Source organism: Electrophorus electricus, unplaced genomic scaffold, assembly GCF_041902795.1.
Source record: "Electrophorus electricus isolate QZ-2024a unplaced genomic scaffold, ASM4190279v1 Scaffold40, whole genome shotgun sequence".
NCBI classification, from domain to species: Eukaryota; Metazoa; Chordata; class Actinopteri; order Gymnotiformes; family Gymnotidae; genus Electrophorus; species Electrophorus electricus.
In genome coordinates, this window is record NW_027658693.1 from 1,782 (window position 1) to 20,722 (window position 18,941).

Sequence of the window (18,941 nt, forward strand, 5' to 3'; positions counted from 1 at the left end):
TTAATTGCATCATAAAGATATGCTGCTAATATATAGTATAATACACAAATATACTACTCGAGATACAATTTGACCAGTTATGTGTGATGTTCTGTGATGATCATATAGAACACCACAGACAACTGTGGCACATCACTGTCAAACCTCCTGATTGCAACCCGGGGCATCGTGAACTGTACAACATGACCCTCAGACAATGATCTCTGAGTGAAAGCGATAAACATAATCATCTTCATATCATCACTTTCTCTACAAGTTCAGTGGAAGAGATGTCAGTGAAAGGGAGTTTTAATACCCTTTCCATTTTTAACTTTAATAAAAACACAGACGGAAAAATTCCAGAAAGTGATACAGAGAAAGGAAACTAGACTTTAAAATGGTGCTGCCCTCTTGATTTACAAGTGTAGATTATTGAAATTATTACAAATGTCTGACGCCAAAAGGGATTGTGTCAGTGTTTCACTACTCAATATTTGGTAGACAGTATAAACAAGCAGACTATGGTTAAAAAGATCACAGAAATAAAGCAAACACCAATATAATCTTGAACCACCTAGTCCACAGGAAACATTAGATTACTGGAACAAAATCAGACAACTAGCAGAACAACTTTTTACCAATGATGCAGGTGCACTTTTGGTGGATTTATTTATCTGTATTTCAATCCACTAAAGTTTTTCACTTGATCTAACATTACATTTAAGACCGACGCCCTGTTACGTCTCACAGAAGAGTCCATTGATCAAGCTGCTACTTACCCATCCTGGTCCTGGAGTACCTTTGCTCTGTACACTTTAGTGATGTCTTTGCTACCAACAAACCTATTTTAATCCATCAGATAGTAACCAAACGCTTCAAGGACACTTGCATAACCATTTTTATTTTTTCATAATACTTGTCCAGGTTTCCACTATTATGTTCAAACCATACATTATTCAATATATGCTAATTGATATTTAATAGTTACACCAACAAGTTCTTGGTACTATTATGTTCAACCTGAACTACTTCTATTTTTTTAAAAGACGATCCTATTCTATATCACCGGATGCCCATATTGTTTCTTTTGGTGATCTCCATATTGTTTCTTCCAGTGCTTGGCCGGGATGTCCCATCCTTGAACCAAGGCTCTCCCTTCAACGGAATCCCCTAGAGGCTTTTTCAAAGAGGCCTCCTGAAGATTTATGCTGAAGCCTACACTGGTCTTTCCTGCATGAAACCAGTTTATTCGGGACCATCCATACTTTTCTGCTTACAATATCATTTTATTACCTCAGCATTTTCATTACTAATTTAAAAATCAATCACTTTATACTTCTAAAGCTTTCACAGACACATTTAGACTTTTCAGCACTCTCAATGTCCAATGCTAAATGCTACAAACCACTCATACCCAAACAGAAGAAATAGCCCAAATATAGCCACACATATTCCTCCAACCTCTACATATTTCTAAGCTATATATAATGTTTAAAGCCATTAAAAGCAAAGTTATGAACATTTAAAATACACCTTGATAACACAGTTTATAGCTCTTCAAGAATGTTTAGTTGTCATGGCAACTATTCCTTTCTCGACTGTTTTGTTTTGGGGTTTTTTTTTGGCATACCTTTCTTTTTCAGTCATGAATTCCCTTTTTTGTTAAAATCTCCTCACCTTTTCTACAGCGCTTTCTCTCTCTCTAATTTCACAGGTAATTGTCTCTTTCCTCCAAGGGTCTGCATCTCACCTGGACCTTTTCCTCTTTGCTACTTCAGCTCCTGTCGTAGCTGAACATCAATAGCTTAATAGTTATTAGGAAATATTACTTAAAACAAAACAACAAGAAAACAGCAAAGAAGGTATATGCAAGTATATGTTCACTGTATTGTGCAACTGTCATGTCAGCAGGTGGACAATTTTAGCTAAAGTTAGCATTTCAAACATATATTTTGATATTCTAAAATAATGTTTATTAACTCAATATTTCATCACAATGGGGTGGACATTTTTAGCTTTAACTCATCTGAGTATGGGGACAAAGTGAGAAATTCAAATGAACTGACATACTATAGGAGCATGCAGTTTATGCCTTTAGGCGAATGAAGATAGACCTTTTTTAAAGTTGTGAGGTCACTGATGTCAAAGGTCGCATTTTTACCAAGATGGTTATCCAAAGATGAGAGAGTGGACAGCAATTCTTGGACATGTTTAAATAACTTGATTTTTAATTTTATTTATTTATTTATTTTTAATCAAAATTGCAAAATGAATAATCAAAATACCTAAAATATTAATGAACGTATTTACAACCTTACGGTAATATTTAAAAGTTTAAAAGGTTAAAACATGTTTAAAAGGTTAAAACATCCAAAATACCCATTTCCTCATCAAAGACAATGTAATAAGGTTAACATTCCTATATATTCGTAAAATGTGTTCATTCAGAGTAAAACTTTAATCAGTTAATTAAAAACATTAATTGTTTCACAATCTTTGTATCAGCACATTTAAACGAGTATGTTGTACTGACCCTTAGGTAACAGAACGAAGTGTGAAGTCCACTTATAAAATAAATTACGCATTCGTCATTAGATCAGAGTAGGTGAGGGACAGAGAGCCATGTGTGAAAACGAACAATCATCTCACAAAACACTACTTATGACTAACAAGTAAACACTTGCAAAATAAAAGTAGCCGTTTATGTTAAATATAAGATTTCACAAAACTATTAATTAAAAAAATATTAATTAAAAATATTAATTACAAAAATATGAATTAAAAAACGTAAATCGATATTTTTGCGATTGATCTCCCTCCCAAGTTACACCGTTTACTTGTCTTAGAACTGAAACACGAGTATCACTGTTACGTTTTAATGAAACCGTTATTTTGAAAATTACAAAACTGCATGTCAATGTTAACCGTGTGGGGTCATACGTGAGTGTATGTTACAGCTGAATTATTAGGTTACCTAACTAAGCTACAGATATTTTTATATTTATTGGCTGCTTGTACAGATTTGTTAGCTCGCTGATAATATACTTTTGTATATAAAATTGTTCTGCGCAAACCACAGCACCATTGCTAAGTTAGCACTTAGCCTTAGCTAACGTTACTTTTAAAGTTAAATTGAGTTTCTTGTCTTGTTCATGGCTTTGTAGCCGAATCTCCCGTTTAGACATGATGTCTGCCCGCAGGCTTAGACTTCTAGTGTTTTCTGTTCAAAAGTGTTTATCTCGACTCGCCGACAAATGCAGAGGTTATTGCTCAGTGTCTCTATCTAGCACTCCTACTAATGAGACTGATGAGACGAGAGTGAGCACATTTAAGACCAAGCTGTCGTCATTAAGAGTTCTTCAGGCAAAAGTTCAACTGAGACGCAACAGGAACATGAGGAATCGTATCTTCCTGAAGAAAGTGGTCTGGCGCAGCTACGGAAAGGTATGTAACTGCATTTGTTGCCATGATAGTTCAGGCTTTAGGATTTTAATTCCCATGTGTCAGTATGCCGGTAGTCGTTGCCAATTTTATTTTGGTGTTTACATCTTGCAGTGTATTTCGAAACATACGGCTGTCAGATGAACGTCAACGACACTGAAATTGCGTGGTCCATTCTTCAGAAGGGTGGATATGTTCGGACCCACGAACTATCAGAGGTAAGTGTCAATGCCTTGACCTTTGACCCTTGATAAACACAGCGCTTCCTTTATTTGAAAGCTTTCATTCTCATCTTTCCTAATTTTTTTTTTTTATACAGGCAGATATGGTGCTTCTTGTCACATGCTCCATAAGGTAGGAAAAGCCTATTTCTGTTTGTATTTTACACAGTGAATCTATACGTTGCCAATCTTGTGCAACTTGACAGCAGTCCTTGACTTCAGTGACATTTTTTGCTTGGATGTAATGCTATTTTCTGTTGGAAAAAATAAAAATCATTGTGACAGGGAAAAGGCAGAGCAGACCATCTGGAACAGACTCAAACATCCAGCAGTTCTGAAAAAGAAGTGTCTAAAGAGCAGCACTCCATTAAAGATAGGAGTCCTGGGTAACTTCTCACTTCACCATAGTTCTTCATTCACGTTCAAATGTATCTCTCAGTCTGAAATGTTCGTATGTGCGCATGTATGTTTGTGTGTGGGTTCACGTGCCCGTATACGCATATGTGTGCTTGCTCTCTTGTAGGTTGCTTGGCAGAGAGACTGAAGACTGAGTTGCTGGAGAAGGAGAGGGTGGTGGATGTTGTAGCAGGGCCAGATGCCTACAGAGATCTTCTCCGACTCCTTGCACTGGCCCATGGGGGTCAGAGGACCAGCAATGTCCTGCTCTCCCTGGAAGAGGCATATGCTGATGTCATGCCCATTCACCATTCAGGACACAGTGCCTTTGTGTGAGTGCCATAATAATATCTGGCTGATTTATAAGGGAGGAGTTCCTACTAAACACTAACTCTTAAATTAACTTTGCACTGTGTGATTTTGTAAAGATGGTAAAGAGTAAAATAACAGTCTCACATGTACAGTTCAATTTTTAAGTTAACATGTATAGACAGTTTTTGGTGTTTTCATATTCAACTCTAATACACTGAATTTAATCTGAACAGCAACTGTTAGATTAAAATACAGAAAAGTCAGCTATAATTTAAAGGCATTTGCTACCATATTGGATGAAACATGGGACTTGCATCCACAATAAAGCCAAAAACAGCAAATGCTCATAGTTCAGTTGTTTATTATTATCATTTTACTGAACACTTGTCAATCTGCATTTTTTGGTTAAATATTTATACATGACTGACCCTCCTACACTTATGAAGGGATATAAAACTTCAAACACCGTGGTGGCTCATCTTCAGCTCCTTCATGCTTTTAGATGTAGCACTTCAAACAATGGTTTGATATCAGGGGGTCGATACTTTTAAAGTCCTTTCACGCTGTTGACAGTACAGACCTTGTGTACTGCAAGCCTTGTTGGTGGCACCTTGTCTTACAGTGGGATTATCCAGTATATTTTGTCCCTCTTTGACTGCTGTAGGTCTATCACGCGGGGCTGTGACAACATGTGCAGCTACTGCATTGTGCCGTTTACCTGGGGGAAGGATAGGAGCAGACCTGTGTCCTCCATACTTGAAGAAGTGCGCATGCTGTCTGACCAGGTTTCTTCCCTTCAGCGACTATGTGTGCAGTCTGGCTTTACTAGTTTCTGTGTGTGAAACTTGGCCAGATGTGAACACTAAGTATATGAAATGATCATGGCCATAGGGGGTGAAGGAAGTGACCCTGCTGGGTCAAAACGTGAACAGCTACAGAGACGTGTCTGGGGACGGGGCCAGCAACTCGGAGCTTGGTTCGCACCTCAGCCGTGGTTTCAGCACCGTGTTCCCGTGATGAGCAAGGAGGCCTACGATTCTCTGACCTGCTACACCACGTCTCCCTCGTAAACCCTGACAAGGATTCGCTTCACCTGGCCACATCCTAAAGACTTTCCTGATGAGGTAGAAACCCCAGAGTCATGGATGTGAGCATGTGGTTTTTGGTTGGGATACCCATGACTAGTGTGGGGAAGGTACTTTTAAAATGTATTTCATTGCAGGTGACAAAATACAGAACACAGAATACATGCTGTTAAATGTAATTTAAATGTAATTAAAGTGAGTTATATTTGAAATAGTCTTGGACAATGTTGACGTATTCCAAAGTTTTTAAAGTATGTTCCTCGTTTGAGTAATGTAATGGAATATGTTACCAATTACATTTAGGGGCATGTACATGTACACTGCCTACAGTGGCAGATTAAACCCTGTGGAGGCCCCTAGGCAGTCATAATCTTGGGGCCTCCCTTGCAAATTATCTCCTAATATGTTTGTTTTTTTTAATTCCTTGTTGCATGGCCCCTAAAAGGTGTGGGGCCTACAGGTCATTGCCTACTCTGGTAATCTATTGGTAATCCGGCCCTGACTGTTTATGGCTTGTGTGGTGTAGTGGATGTTCAAAGAGTTTAAGTATTTAGTTGAACGGTTTCTTATAGTCTGAATTCATGTGCAGATATTGCTCATAGGCCATTTTAAGCAGCAGATTGGATAATAATTTAGGATTCGCAAATTTGAATGTGAGCAGTAGAAGAGATCATTAATAGATTATCAGATTGAAAAAGCCTTATGCTTATCAGATATGTGAAATAAGGTTTGACTGCCATAGTCAATTTGTGCTGTTTTCGTTTGACCTGTGCTGGGGTGGGTGAGTATGTTTCCTGAAGGTGTTATAGCTAATCCAAGAGCGGAGGAACATCTGTAAGCAGATCCACTTGCCAGCTCAGAGCGGCAGCAGCAGAGTCTTACAGACCATGAGGCGTGGGTGAGAAACGCTCCTAGAACGACAGCACTCACCACAAGCACAGTAGAGATTAGCCTGCTTATCTCAAATCTCTTGATGTCTCATGTGTTAAAACTTAGTTCTCACTTTAAGTCATCATGCTCTGGGATGTTTTCATAGGTATACTAGGGAAGCCTACCTTGAGCTTGTGGAAAACATTCGAAAGATAATACCAGGTGTCCTATCATTACCAAACATTCAGTATGTAATTATAAAATTATTGTAGCTATAATAGGTCTTGTGTGAATAAATATCTATGTATAATTTCTTTTTACAGGGGTCAGTCTGAGCAGTGACTTCATCACAGGCTTCTGTGGGGAAACAGAGGAGGACCACCAGCAGTCGGTCTCTTTGATCAGGGAAGTGGGCTATAATGTAGCCTTCCTGTTTGCCTACAGCATGAGGAAGGTGAGATCCTATTTTGTCATTGTGTTTAACACTATCAAAAAACAGACATTCTCCCTGGTTCATGTGATGGTTCTATCAAGAAATTCACCATTGTCTATTATCATTTGGAGAATTGAAAGGGTCTTGTGGCTGCCAGTTGGGCTTTACCTTCTGACATGAAGATGTGTGTACCACACCCACAGAAAACTCAGGCATACCACCGTCTCGGGGACGATATCCCAGCTGAGGTGAAGAAGCTGTCGCCTGGAGGAGCTTATCTTTACATTCCGAGAAGATGCGGCTAAGGTCAACACCAGTTTCATCGACAGCAAACAGCTTGTCCTAGTGGAGGGAGTGAGTACTGCAGTGGGTTGAAGCCATGCTGTGTTACAACTGTGTTTGGAGCACTTCTGCTGTTAATAATTTGGGATTGCTGCATCTGTGTGTCTTGGTCATCATGTTTTGCATATCGATTTAACTAGATTTCTGCAAGAAAATAAATAGTTGCAGTAAATTCTCCTCCCTTATCTTATTTAGACCTGCTGGATCAACATCATGAGGTCTGTCTGACAACGATGATGAACAATGGCATTGTCTATCAGCTCAGCCCTAGCACCTTTTGGCATTTCATTTTGGTTTTGGCTTTGTTCTTTTCTGGAGGGCAAATAGAGTTTATGTGTTTATGTATTTAGGGCATTGTTTGGTCTATTTTAGTCTATTTGAGTTGTATGGTCACTTTCCCGTTTGTGGTGTTAGTTTGCGATTGCCGCATGGGTTTCTGTGGCCCTTTCATTTGAAACCCTTCCCTGGTTAGGCATAGCATTGTGTCTGTTTTGGATGCTTTGAGTTTTTTGTTATTTTTGAAGTGTTGAGAGCAGTTCACATCTTTGGTACCGGGAAATCCCAATGACTGGTTTCCCTGTGCTTGTGGTCTTTAGTGTATTACCTGCCATCAATAACTGTTTGAAGATTGGGGTCTTAGTTAATTTTGATTCTTGTTAGTGTCCTTCTTTTGAGGACATGCCTGGCGAATGCACAGAAAACTACCACAAGGTGTTTGCCACTTGTGTGTTAATATGCGCTACCAGTCATGCTGAGATTGGATCTACCGATATACACACTGATAACAGAATTTTATGACCATCTACATAACAGTGGGAATAACCACCCTTGGTTTGGATAACACTAGTGAGACGTTGTGGCATGGTATCTGGAGGCAATGTAAGAGCAGGAGAGAATTTCTGTCTGCTACAGTGCTTAGTCAAGCCTTTTATATTGTACAAATGTTATCTGCTGTTTTTGCTTGACTGAGTCTGTTTTCTGCAGGAAAGTAAGAAGTCATCTCAAGATCTTTGTGGTCGGAATGATGGGAATGTGAAGGTTATTTTTCCAAGAAAGGATTTGCTTTCTTATCCCACGGATACCAACCCTGTCACTGTTAAAGCTGGAGACTATGTACTGGTGAAGGTGAGCTCTTACTTCAGTTTGCTACTCCTACATGTATATCTGTCTGTGTTGAGACTAAAACAGGAGCATGTTTTTACACACACACACACACACACACACACACACACACACACACACACACAGAGATATATATGAGCTGTATGTGTGGAATATTTATTCTGGTAAGCCTGGTCTGTGATATGTAATATACATGGCTGTGAAATATACTGTACAGTTATGGCTACATTTCCATGATTATTGGTGACTACTCTCTCCTTTAGAGATTACCTCAGCCAGCTCTCAGAGTCTGCAAGGCCACGCCTTCAGCCACGCCTCCCTGAGTGATGGACACCCCAGACGCCTATTGATGCACAGGCAGCTGCATATTAGCCTGTAGGTTCCACCTTCTTAGTATCAGGACTGGGTGGGAGTGTGTGTCACAGACCTATAGGTCTTCCCAGCTCCAGCTCTTGGAAGCCAGTATGCTCAGTGAGGAGTGTTCACTGCCTCAGTCACCCTGTCTCCTCATTATCAAGCTCCTTATGAGGTGATTCAGGCATGGTGAGGCAGAAAACCCCTGAAAATATGCAGGGAAGTTTCCTCAGAACTTGAGCTCAGTGTTCCTGAAGTGCAGTTTGAAATGAAATAAGGCTTTTCATTTTTTCATTCATTCATTTATTCAGAATCATGTCTGACTCATGTATGACTCAGTGTTAAAGGAAAGTTTTAACACAGATTTTGTCTGGGTACACACTTTGCAAACTTCAAACTGCATGATTAGCAGACAGTATTGTAGCTATTCAAGTTTATAATCAATAATGTAAGGTAAGTGTGTGTTAACTCTGGGTGGGTCAGGGTGTATTCTCCCCTAAACATACTTCTGACATAATGATTTGTTTAAACACTACAATTCTCTATATCCTAATAATTACTGCCACATTTTAATAACCTGCAATACACTGTAAATACAGCATTTGTAAGCTTTAAATTTACAAACATGAACAATCATACTATATCAAATACATGATACTCATACCTGTGACATAGTGTTTTGAACAGACATTTGCTGCCACACCTGCTATTTTAGCAGGCTAAATAATCTGCCTTCTGAAATGCTAATATGCTTAATTTCATGCAAGTGCTAGTGTTCCTATTTGCTTGCTGATGTGCATGGAAGCGCCATATTATTATTATTATTATTACTATTATTATTATTATTATTATTATTATTATTGAGTCACACTGCTATCAAGTTAGCTGGTTGCTCTTAGCTAGTAGTGTGAACAGGACAGGGGACTTGGGGAAGATCCAAAGGGTGAGGTTTGTGTGTGTACATTCACAAGTACTGGTGCACAGCCACTGACATACATAAACACTGCTATCTGGATCTGGAATTTTTAACATTAATGTACAGACTATTCTTTCTCCTTAAAAAATTCATTATGGTAATAATTATGGCAGTGTATGTTCCCCTGCAAACAAATGCTAGGCTGCAGGCTGCACGATGCTGCAATCAACCAGCTGATGGCAAATCCAGACAGTGTTGTTATTGTGGCAAGAGACTTATTGTAAATGCATTGCCATTAATTGAGAGTCATTTTAAAAGATATTTACTCTCCCACTGCGCATACTCCCGTTTTCATAAATTGGCAAATATACATGTTGCTGCTTGTCACACAAACTTTTGTTGTACACAAGTAATAATGAGAAAAGGACTCATCATATGTTTTATGATATAGCTAAAGCTATGCATTTATCGAGAGGATTTAACACATTACAGAACACATCTAATTAATCCTTTCCATGATTGACCCAAGGGCAGATAGCAATTATTTAAGTATTACTATGTTTTAATTTAATAATAAAAATGACCATATGAACCTTTTTGCTTTATATTTGTTTATATTCAGCTGCCTTTATAATGACAATTATTTATGACAATGACAATTTACAATACATTATCAGTGAGTGGTATAATTAAAGTAAAATCATTGTTAAATAAGTCTCATTCTTGTCTCAGATTCAAACACTACAAAATCTTGGTCTTTGCTTGAATGATTTTTTAATGGTCCTGACTACAACACTATCCTTTGATAAGCTTGGAAGTTGTACACTACTGTGAGAGGAAGTTACATTCAGCTAGGAAAGAACCAACAATCAAATAATATACACAGATTAAGATGGTCATTAAAGATCCCAAACTAAGATTAATGCACTAATTAATAAACTACAACTTGTTTGCAGGAGTTCATCAGTGTTTTATCATTGGCATAGGTAAAGGGGTTTTCAGGCACAAGTTAAAAAAGGCACAAGTTGTCAAAGCATAAGAATAATGACCATAATGATCATAAGAAAGCCTTTCTGAGCCAAAGATCTGAATTAACAGGGAATAACAGGAGCACTTGCAAAACTGTGCCTAAGTGTATCCAGAAAGCACTGTTGGGCTTTTGTAGGAAAAAAAGGTTACACAAAGGTTACACTGATAAAACAGTTTAATCTGAACGAAGAATCAAGACCCAGGAGCTGTAAAAGAATAAGTTAATCTCTGCATTGCTCTCTATATAGGGGGAGTTTTACAACATTGGAGTGCACAAGAAACCCGCTTTTGCCCCGACACCATTTTCACTGCCACCTGATGAAAGCAACATGCAGTATATGGGCATCTCTGCCTTCACTGCCAACTCAGCAGGCTTTGTGTAGAAAAATGCAGGAGCACTCACACTCAGAATCACAGATGACATGGTGAGTTTAAACCACTCCTTGCCATCACTGAGGGAAAGGTGTGCATGTGGTTACCTTACAAGACCAGGCTGTTTAGTTAGAAGACTGATAAAGAAGACTGATAACTTTATACTGTTCTCCCAGTGCACATTAATAATCCCTTAATAGTGTAATAAATGAATGGACAAATAAATGATCAACAGTCCCTGAAAATGAAACAAACGTTTATCCTTCCAGATTCCCAGAGCCTCTCCATATCGTCTGAACACCAAGACATTTGAAGCCTTAATTCCGCAGGTATAAGAGATCACTTTCTGTATTCATCACACAAGCATGCAGAAACTGCTGATTTTATATTCTCACATAGGTTTCCTAACACAGTAGACTTTGAATCTTAAAGGAATAATAAGGTTTAAAGAGTAACAAATAATATGATCTCATTAGCAACACAACCATATTTAGATGAAGAATTTCCGAAAAGAACAACATTTCACATGATGATGCTTGGATGAAATGTGTTGAAAACACTGAGTTCTTTTGCTTTTGGTGCTAAAGGCACTTGCAAGTACACCTTACACAGATTGATGGTGGTAGTATAGTTGGCATTCAGTTAAATCAATTAAACTTTGGACAGGGGTAGATTTGTCCTTCATACTGTTATTCAGCACAGGTAATAGCCATTTTGGGACTTTGTATCACTTTTGGGAGGCTGCCGTGTTCTCCTTAAAGTACCCAGGTTGAAGAGTGCTGGGCCCAGGAGTATTATCACCTGCTCCTGCATTTCTGCCAATGAAATAGTGAGACGGATCCACATCCTGCCTGCTTATTGGGGACGTACTGTTCTAGCAGCTCTTCCTCATCTGTCCATGCTCATACCATGGGTTGCTGTACTGTTTCCATGCTTATGTGGTACTCTTTCCGCAGGATGCTATGGAACTTTTGGTGCTCCCTGCTCCTCTCTGGAATTTGTAGCTTGACCTTCCTGGTGATTTTTTTGCAGTCCACGTCACTTTGCCAGGAGCTTCCTTTTGCTGATTAGCAGAAGCAGGAATACCTCCTGTCCTGCCAGGCTTTTGCAGTCATATTAGGCACATTGACTGCTCCGCTCTTACCTGCTTTCTATATCTTATGTTTGGGCTACTTGTGGAAGTGACATGAAAGCAGTGTTATGTTTATGTTAGTGTGGAGTTTGATATCTTGTGGAATTTCCACCACGCTGTTAGTATCATGGCCACCCACAAATTGTTGATCATGAATGTTCTTTAATTGATTTGACTGATAAATGGTAAGTCTGACTTTTAGATCATATAGAACACCACAGACAACTGTTTGGCACATCACTGTTAAACCTCCTGATTGCAACCCGGGGCATCGTGAACTGTACAACATGACCCTCAGACAATGATCTCTGAGTGAATGTGATAAACATAATCATCTTCATATCATCACTTTCTCTACAAGTTCAGTGGAAGAGACGTCAGTGAAAGGGAGTTTTAATACCCTATCCATTTTTAACTTTAATAAAAACACAGACGGAAAAATTCCAAAAAGTGAGACAGAAAGGAAACTAGACTTTAAAATGGTGCTGCCCTCTTGACTTACAACTGTAGATTATTGAAATTATTACAAATGTCTGACTTCCAAAAGGGATTGTGTCAGTGTTTCACTACTCAGTATTGCATTTGTTAGACAGTATAAACAAGCAGACTATGGTTAAAAAAAACACAGAAATAAAGCAAACACCAATATAATCTTGAACCACCTAGTGCCAGGAAACATTAGATTACTGGAACAAAATCAGACAACTAGCAGAACAACTTTTTAACCAATGATGCAGATGCACTTTTAGTGGATTTATTTATCTGTATTTCAATCCACTAAAGTTTTTCATTTGATCTGACATTACATTTAAGACCGACGTCCTGTTACGTCTCACAGAAGATTCCACTGATCAAGCTGCTACTTACCCATCCTGGTCCTGGAGTACCTTTGCTCTGTACACTTTAGTGATGTCTTTGCTACCAACAAGCCTATTTTAATCCATCAGATAGTAACCAAACGCTCCTTTGCTGCAGAGCACAGAAATCATTCAAATTTGCAGTCAACAGATACATCTGGGCCAGATTTTGGATCAGTGGACTAGGCTGGAACTGCACATATACTGTATATGCAAAATTCAAAATACGGGGAGTGGTTGGTCTCTTTTGCAATCAAATCTGAATACTATGGAATTCGTTTCACATTTGTTTAATTTGACAGATTTTAAATGGATAATGGACATCACTAGACAAAAAGGAATAAACAACTATATGAAAAGGAACAAAACCAAAAACAAAGGAAGACTTTAACACACTTGCCCAAACAAGCACTAAATCTGACAAAAATAGATCAACCAATGACATAGCTGTGAAGGAACATATTAGCCATTGTTTTCTTGTCATCAACAGTAATTTTAACTGATTGTTAACATACTGTTCAAGTCTTCAACTGATTTGCTCCCAACATACGAATGGGTACAAATATGGTTCATTACCCAGCTGCACAAATTGCTTCTGACATACTGGGCAGCTACAGGGTTCTTCTCGCGTGTGGATTCTGACATACTGGGCAGCTATGGGCTTCTTCAGTTGTGTGGATTGTCTTCTGCTCCTCCATGTGGCCTGTTTCACCAAAGCCCTTCCTGCAGTATTTGCAGCACTATGGCAAGCGGACACCCTTGTGTGAGCGTTTAGGTGCTTCTCAAGAGTCTGGGCAAGTTTGAAACACCTGCCCCAAACATCACTGACATTATTTCTTGTAGGTGATTAGCCACGTGTCTCTCTAGCCACAAGTACTTTTTGATTTATTTGTTTTTTTTAAATAGGTAATTTTATATATAATGGCAACAAATGACATTTTGAGTTTTATGACAAAACGTGCAAACAAGCTGGCCTGAGAGGTGTGTAGGGGGATATGACTCAGTGCGTCTCTGGTGCTGCTTTTGATGAGTACAGTGTCATGAGTGTGTCTGTCCAGCGGTGCAAAGAGGGGATACAGCAAGGCATGGCATGGTGTTTATTCATTCGTTTGCATAGAAAATGACGCCTTTTCACATTGTGGAACTACAAATATGGCGGTCTTTTTTGTGCGGCGTAGTAATGACATATGTTGTGGAATTTTGAACAAACAGCAAGTCAGACGTGATTAAGAGAGTAATTTAATAAGAAAAAGAATAAAATAAATGTTTGGCTCTCCTCAGGTAGGGAGCCCCGAGTATACAAAACCGTGGCTAGTTATACTACTCCTGTGCTGTCTTTAACCAATCATCTTTTCTTAAGCAGCTCTTCTTTCCTTTGTTGCTGTGGCTATAAGCCAATCAGCTCTCAGCTTGGTTTTTTCCACAAACCAACCCAAACTGTCTCCAAACAGTGTGGGTTGTGTGTCAAGTTGACCTTGATGTTAACAGTTCCTGATACATGTTCAACTTAATCAGCAACAGGCGGATACAAATGTGCAAACAGCATTATTAATTTAAGAACAAAAGGATCAGTGTGATTTTATATGAATCACATAATACATAGTTTCGTATCATTTTCCATCACACGTAAAAACAGAGTCTCACCGTATTGTCGGGCAGGAGGATCTGGACTCATTTATTACTTAATATCTTCCCCCATCTAGCGGTCATTAGAGGTTAGTCTTGAATTGATTTCTGTCGTGCAATATTTTAGATATAAATGTTTACATTTTCTATTACAGAACACGGCAAAGTATAGTCAACCAGTTCTAACCTTTTGAGAAAAACTTTAACTTCAAAGTAGGTGAATCTATTTACTTAGATTGAACCAATCGGATCACAGTTTATTTACATAACATCAATGCTTTGAGTGCTTTAGATATAAGGACATCATGGCGATCTTTCTGCTCACACCTCAGTCAGTCTATAATTCTGTACTATGTGTTTCTATAGCTTCCAACTTTCACGAGTTTCTTGAATCTGTGGAGAAAAGTGCAGACTCAGGTACTTTCTAATTTGTGAACTTTTATACATTTTATGTAATTTATTTATCATCTATAATGTTTTATTACTTTTCATTTATAGATATAAGGACACAAAAACAGTTCATATACTCAATGAATTGTTACAAGATAATCTTTTCTAGAGAATGTTTACCATTTGTTAAAAGACTGATTTATTTCTAAAAGTTTATGCAGTGTGTTAATTTGTCACATGGAGGCAGAAGGGGTGAATCTGATATACCCCTCTTCCATCATCAACTATTCATCGAGTCCTCCAGTAGAGCTTGTACAACCAAAGAAACGCATACAGCGGTCACCGGCGGTAACATTGAATTAGACAAACTAATAACATAAAACAAGGGAGTTTAGAGATTCTGTGTCCTTTCGTAATGATTTGTGCATATGGCAGGCTGCTGCAAAGGATCCTGGGTAAGCTTCAGCAGACCTCAGTGTAAGATATATTAATAATATTAATCATAATAATACTATTCAGAGGTTACTTGACTAGTAATCAGAATGTTGCTAGTTCAAGCCCTACCACTGCCAAGTTACCACTGCTGGGTCCCTGAACAGCAATGAATCCTCAATTGTATTATTAATACAATCCAATACACATGCCTAATGCTCAGCTGTCAACTGCAAAAACTGACATTCTGAGCATTCGAACAGTAAGAGGAACAAAAAGAAAGGAGTCACCGACTGTACACGTGTCAATCATTTAGCCTTTTTACATGTTGTTTTAGTTTACTGTAATCAAGGCCTGAAACTGGAGTCTATGGACCAGGCAAAAATATTTCAATTTTTAATGCGTATTTATTTTTTCAGTTTCACTGTTTCAATGAGACTCAGGAGACTCCAGCATAAGCAGAAGCTCCAAGTTGTCGATCTCCAGGAGCAAACCCGTCCCTGCAAGGTTGGGGTGCATGTTCTGGATCACGGGAAACAGACCATCGATCACCCAACATCTGCTTCTGCTCCTGCGGAGGTTCCAGATCCAGCACGGAGGCAGTGAGAGGTTCCTGGCCCAGAGATTGGTCTGCAGCGGGCCTGATGGTACTCGGCATGTATTGGAAATGCTGTGGCTGAATGCTGTGCGTAGCCCAGCGGGTGCTGGGGTGGAGCTGTGCCAGTTGCCTGCTCGGGTAGCAGGTAGCCCAGTTCTGAGCCTGTGGAATGGCCATCATGAAGTAGCCGGAGGGCGGGGCGGGCTGGTAGGGGTTGAGCACTGGGTTGCGCACGGCACTCACGCTGGCCATGCGCTGCATGTACTGGTGGGTGAGGTGGGCCTGCCGCTCCTCCTTGCGCTGCGCCAGGGCCACGTACAGCGGCTTGGTGCCTACGATGCACCCGTTCATCTCCTTCATTGCCTCGGTGGCCTCCTCCGGCGAGGAGAAACACACAAAGCCGAACCCTTTGGAGCGGCCGCCCTCCGTCATCACCTTGGCACTCGTGATTGTCCCGAATAGAGAGAACTCTTTACGCAGACGCTCGTCGTCCAGACTGTCGTCTAGGTTTTTAACGTACAGGTTCACTCCCTGGTAGCGAGTCGTGCCGTCCTGCTTCATCTGCTCAAACTTGCGTTTGAGCTCTGTCTGCCTCTCGCCTTTCTTCTGGGCACGAGCCACATACAGCTGCTTCCCATTCAACTTCTTCCCGTTCATCTCATCCACAGCCCTTTTGGCATCCTCGTGCCTCTCGAAGCTCACAAAGCCAAAGCCCTTGGACTTGCCGCTCTCGTCTGTCATGACGCGACGGCTCAGCGTTGGGCCGAACTTGCTGAAGATCTCATTTAGCTTGTTGTCGTCCATGTCCTCCCAAGTATGAGATATTATTTCCATCAGGCTCAGGACCATCTCTTTAGGATAAGGTCAAGAGAAATCTCTTGGAATGTGGTGTTAACAGGTTCCAACTGGTGTGGGTGTTTTATATTACTTTGCATATATTGACAAATGTATGGTTTGGATGCAATGGACGTGAAGACAAACGCAAATATGTAAAGGAATGTGGGGTGAATACATAACCACTACTGAAAAATGTATGAAAATGTGGGTTCTCTGATTTTTAGACATTCTCCAGAGGGTGCCTCAATAATGCGTGTTAATGTTAACCTACAATAAAGTACGTGCACAGTTATGCTATTTAACCAATTCTGAAGTCTGCATTTTTATTTAATATTTGAATTGAACTTTAAAACTAGCCGACTGGGCACCTAGGAACCACATACTGTTGCTATGTGCAGAGATGTGGGCTTGCAGCCCATTGTTGGGCAGAGTCCATCGCACTGCTCCAATAGACCTGCTCTGACTGCTACTTTCCCACGTCGGCAGTCGAAGTCGTTTCTCCTTCACAATGCTTTTCACCTGGTTGGCCAGTTTCACCGTCTCAGTAGACAAGCTAAAAGAAACTGTTGGCAGCCTCTCGTTGCTCCTGTAATATGACCGTCGCCAGACCAGAGAGTGGAACTGGATGGCAGTGTGGCACTTGCAGCTGCAGTTTGTTTGCTTCAAGATTTAATACGTGTAAGTGACCTTTGCTTCTCGTCCTGTCTTTACTGGTTTGTTAATAAGGTCATTTGAAATTGTGTTGTACATAAAGGAATATTACAGAATTATTCTCTATTTTAAGCTACACTGTGGGGTTTTGTTTTTTTGATCTTTACATTTATATTAATGCAACCCAATACACTTATCTAATGATCAGCTATGACCTGTAAGAACTGACAATCTGAACATTCAAACTTTAAGAGGAATAAAAACAAAAAAATGATCAGCTGTTCATGTCAAAATCTGTAATATGTAATAGAAATAACTGTAATATGTTCAATATAACTGTAATATGTAACATATAACTGTAAATATGTCAATTGCAAGATGGGACTGTACATTCTGTACATACATATATAAATATCCATATATACATTGTACATATAAACATAATATATATATATATATATATATATATATATATATATATTGTACATGCACTATTAATATATTTTTGTATATATATAGAATATATTTCTCTATGCACCCCTGTTTTTCTTTTTCCTCAGATTGGACAGAGCACTCAACCATTTCACTGTGAGTTATACTGTGTATGACTATGTATGCGACAAATAAACCAAACTTGAAATGATTTTACCTTTTTCTGTCGTTTTCATTTTAAGCTTAGAATAACCAAGGCCTGGACTTTGTAAGGTGGTTTTGAATCCAGGTGAGCTAGGTGAGGACACCAATAGCTTACTGGGTAAGCAGCCACACTCTAACAATGGTGGGCTCGTGTGCAGAACAGTTAGAGCTTGGATCAAGCAAAACAAGAGGAAAAAACGAAACACCTCGGTGAGCGTGGAAAAGGGGAGAACAAAGAACGCCACGGAAAGAAATGGCAACCCCGATGCACTGGGGAAAACTCGAACTAAAAGCTCCCAAACAAAACCAGAAAACGGGGAGAAACTTGAATGGCTAAGGGAAGCCTCAGGAGAGAGACAGACTCGAGAGGGGAAAACTGGAGAAGGGAGGGGACGTGTAAAAACACTGACACCCTCGCAGAACAGAAAAGAGGCATAGCACAAGGGCTCACAGACCTCAATACCCAGAGTTACCGGCTAGGAGCTTGGCTCAAAACTTTATCAAAAACCCAGCACTGAATGATTGGGTCACTGGGCTTATATAAGGTCTAGCCCAGCTGTTGGGTATTGATCCTGATCAGTGGCGTGGTTGACTCGACGCCTCCCTCTGGTCGAGGGGGCCTCGGCCTGGTGCCAACCCTTACAGGCTTGATGTCTACAGACATGGCAAAAATATTTCAATGTTCAATGCATTTCAGTTTCAATGTTTATTTTTTTCAGTTAAAATGTTAATTTTTTTTACTGCTTATTCTTCCATTAGACAGCCAGAAGCGCAGCACTGGTTAAAGTTTTTGAGCGGCTTCCTGCGCGCACTAGTCCTGGAGCACAGCGACTGCCTCATCCACCTTAGGGTGCAGAGACTCAGGAGACTCCAGCATATGCAGTAGCTCCGAGTTGTCCAGTTCCAGGAA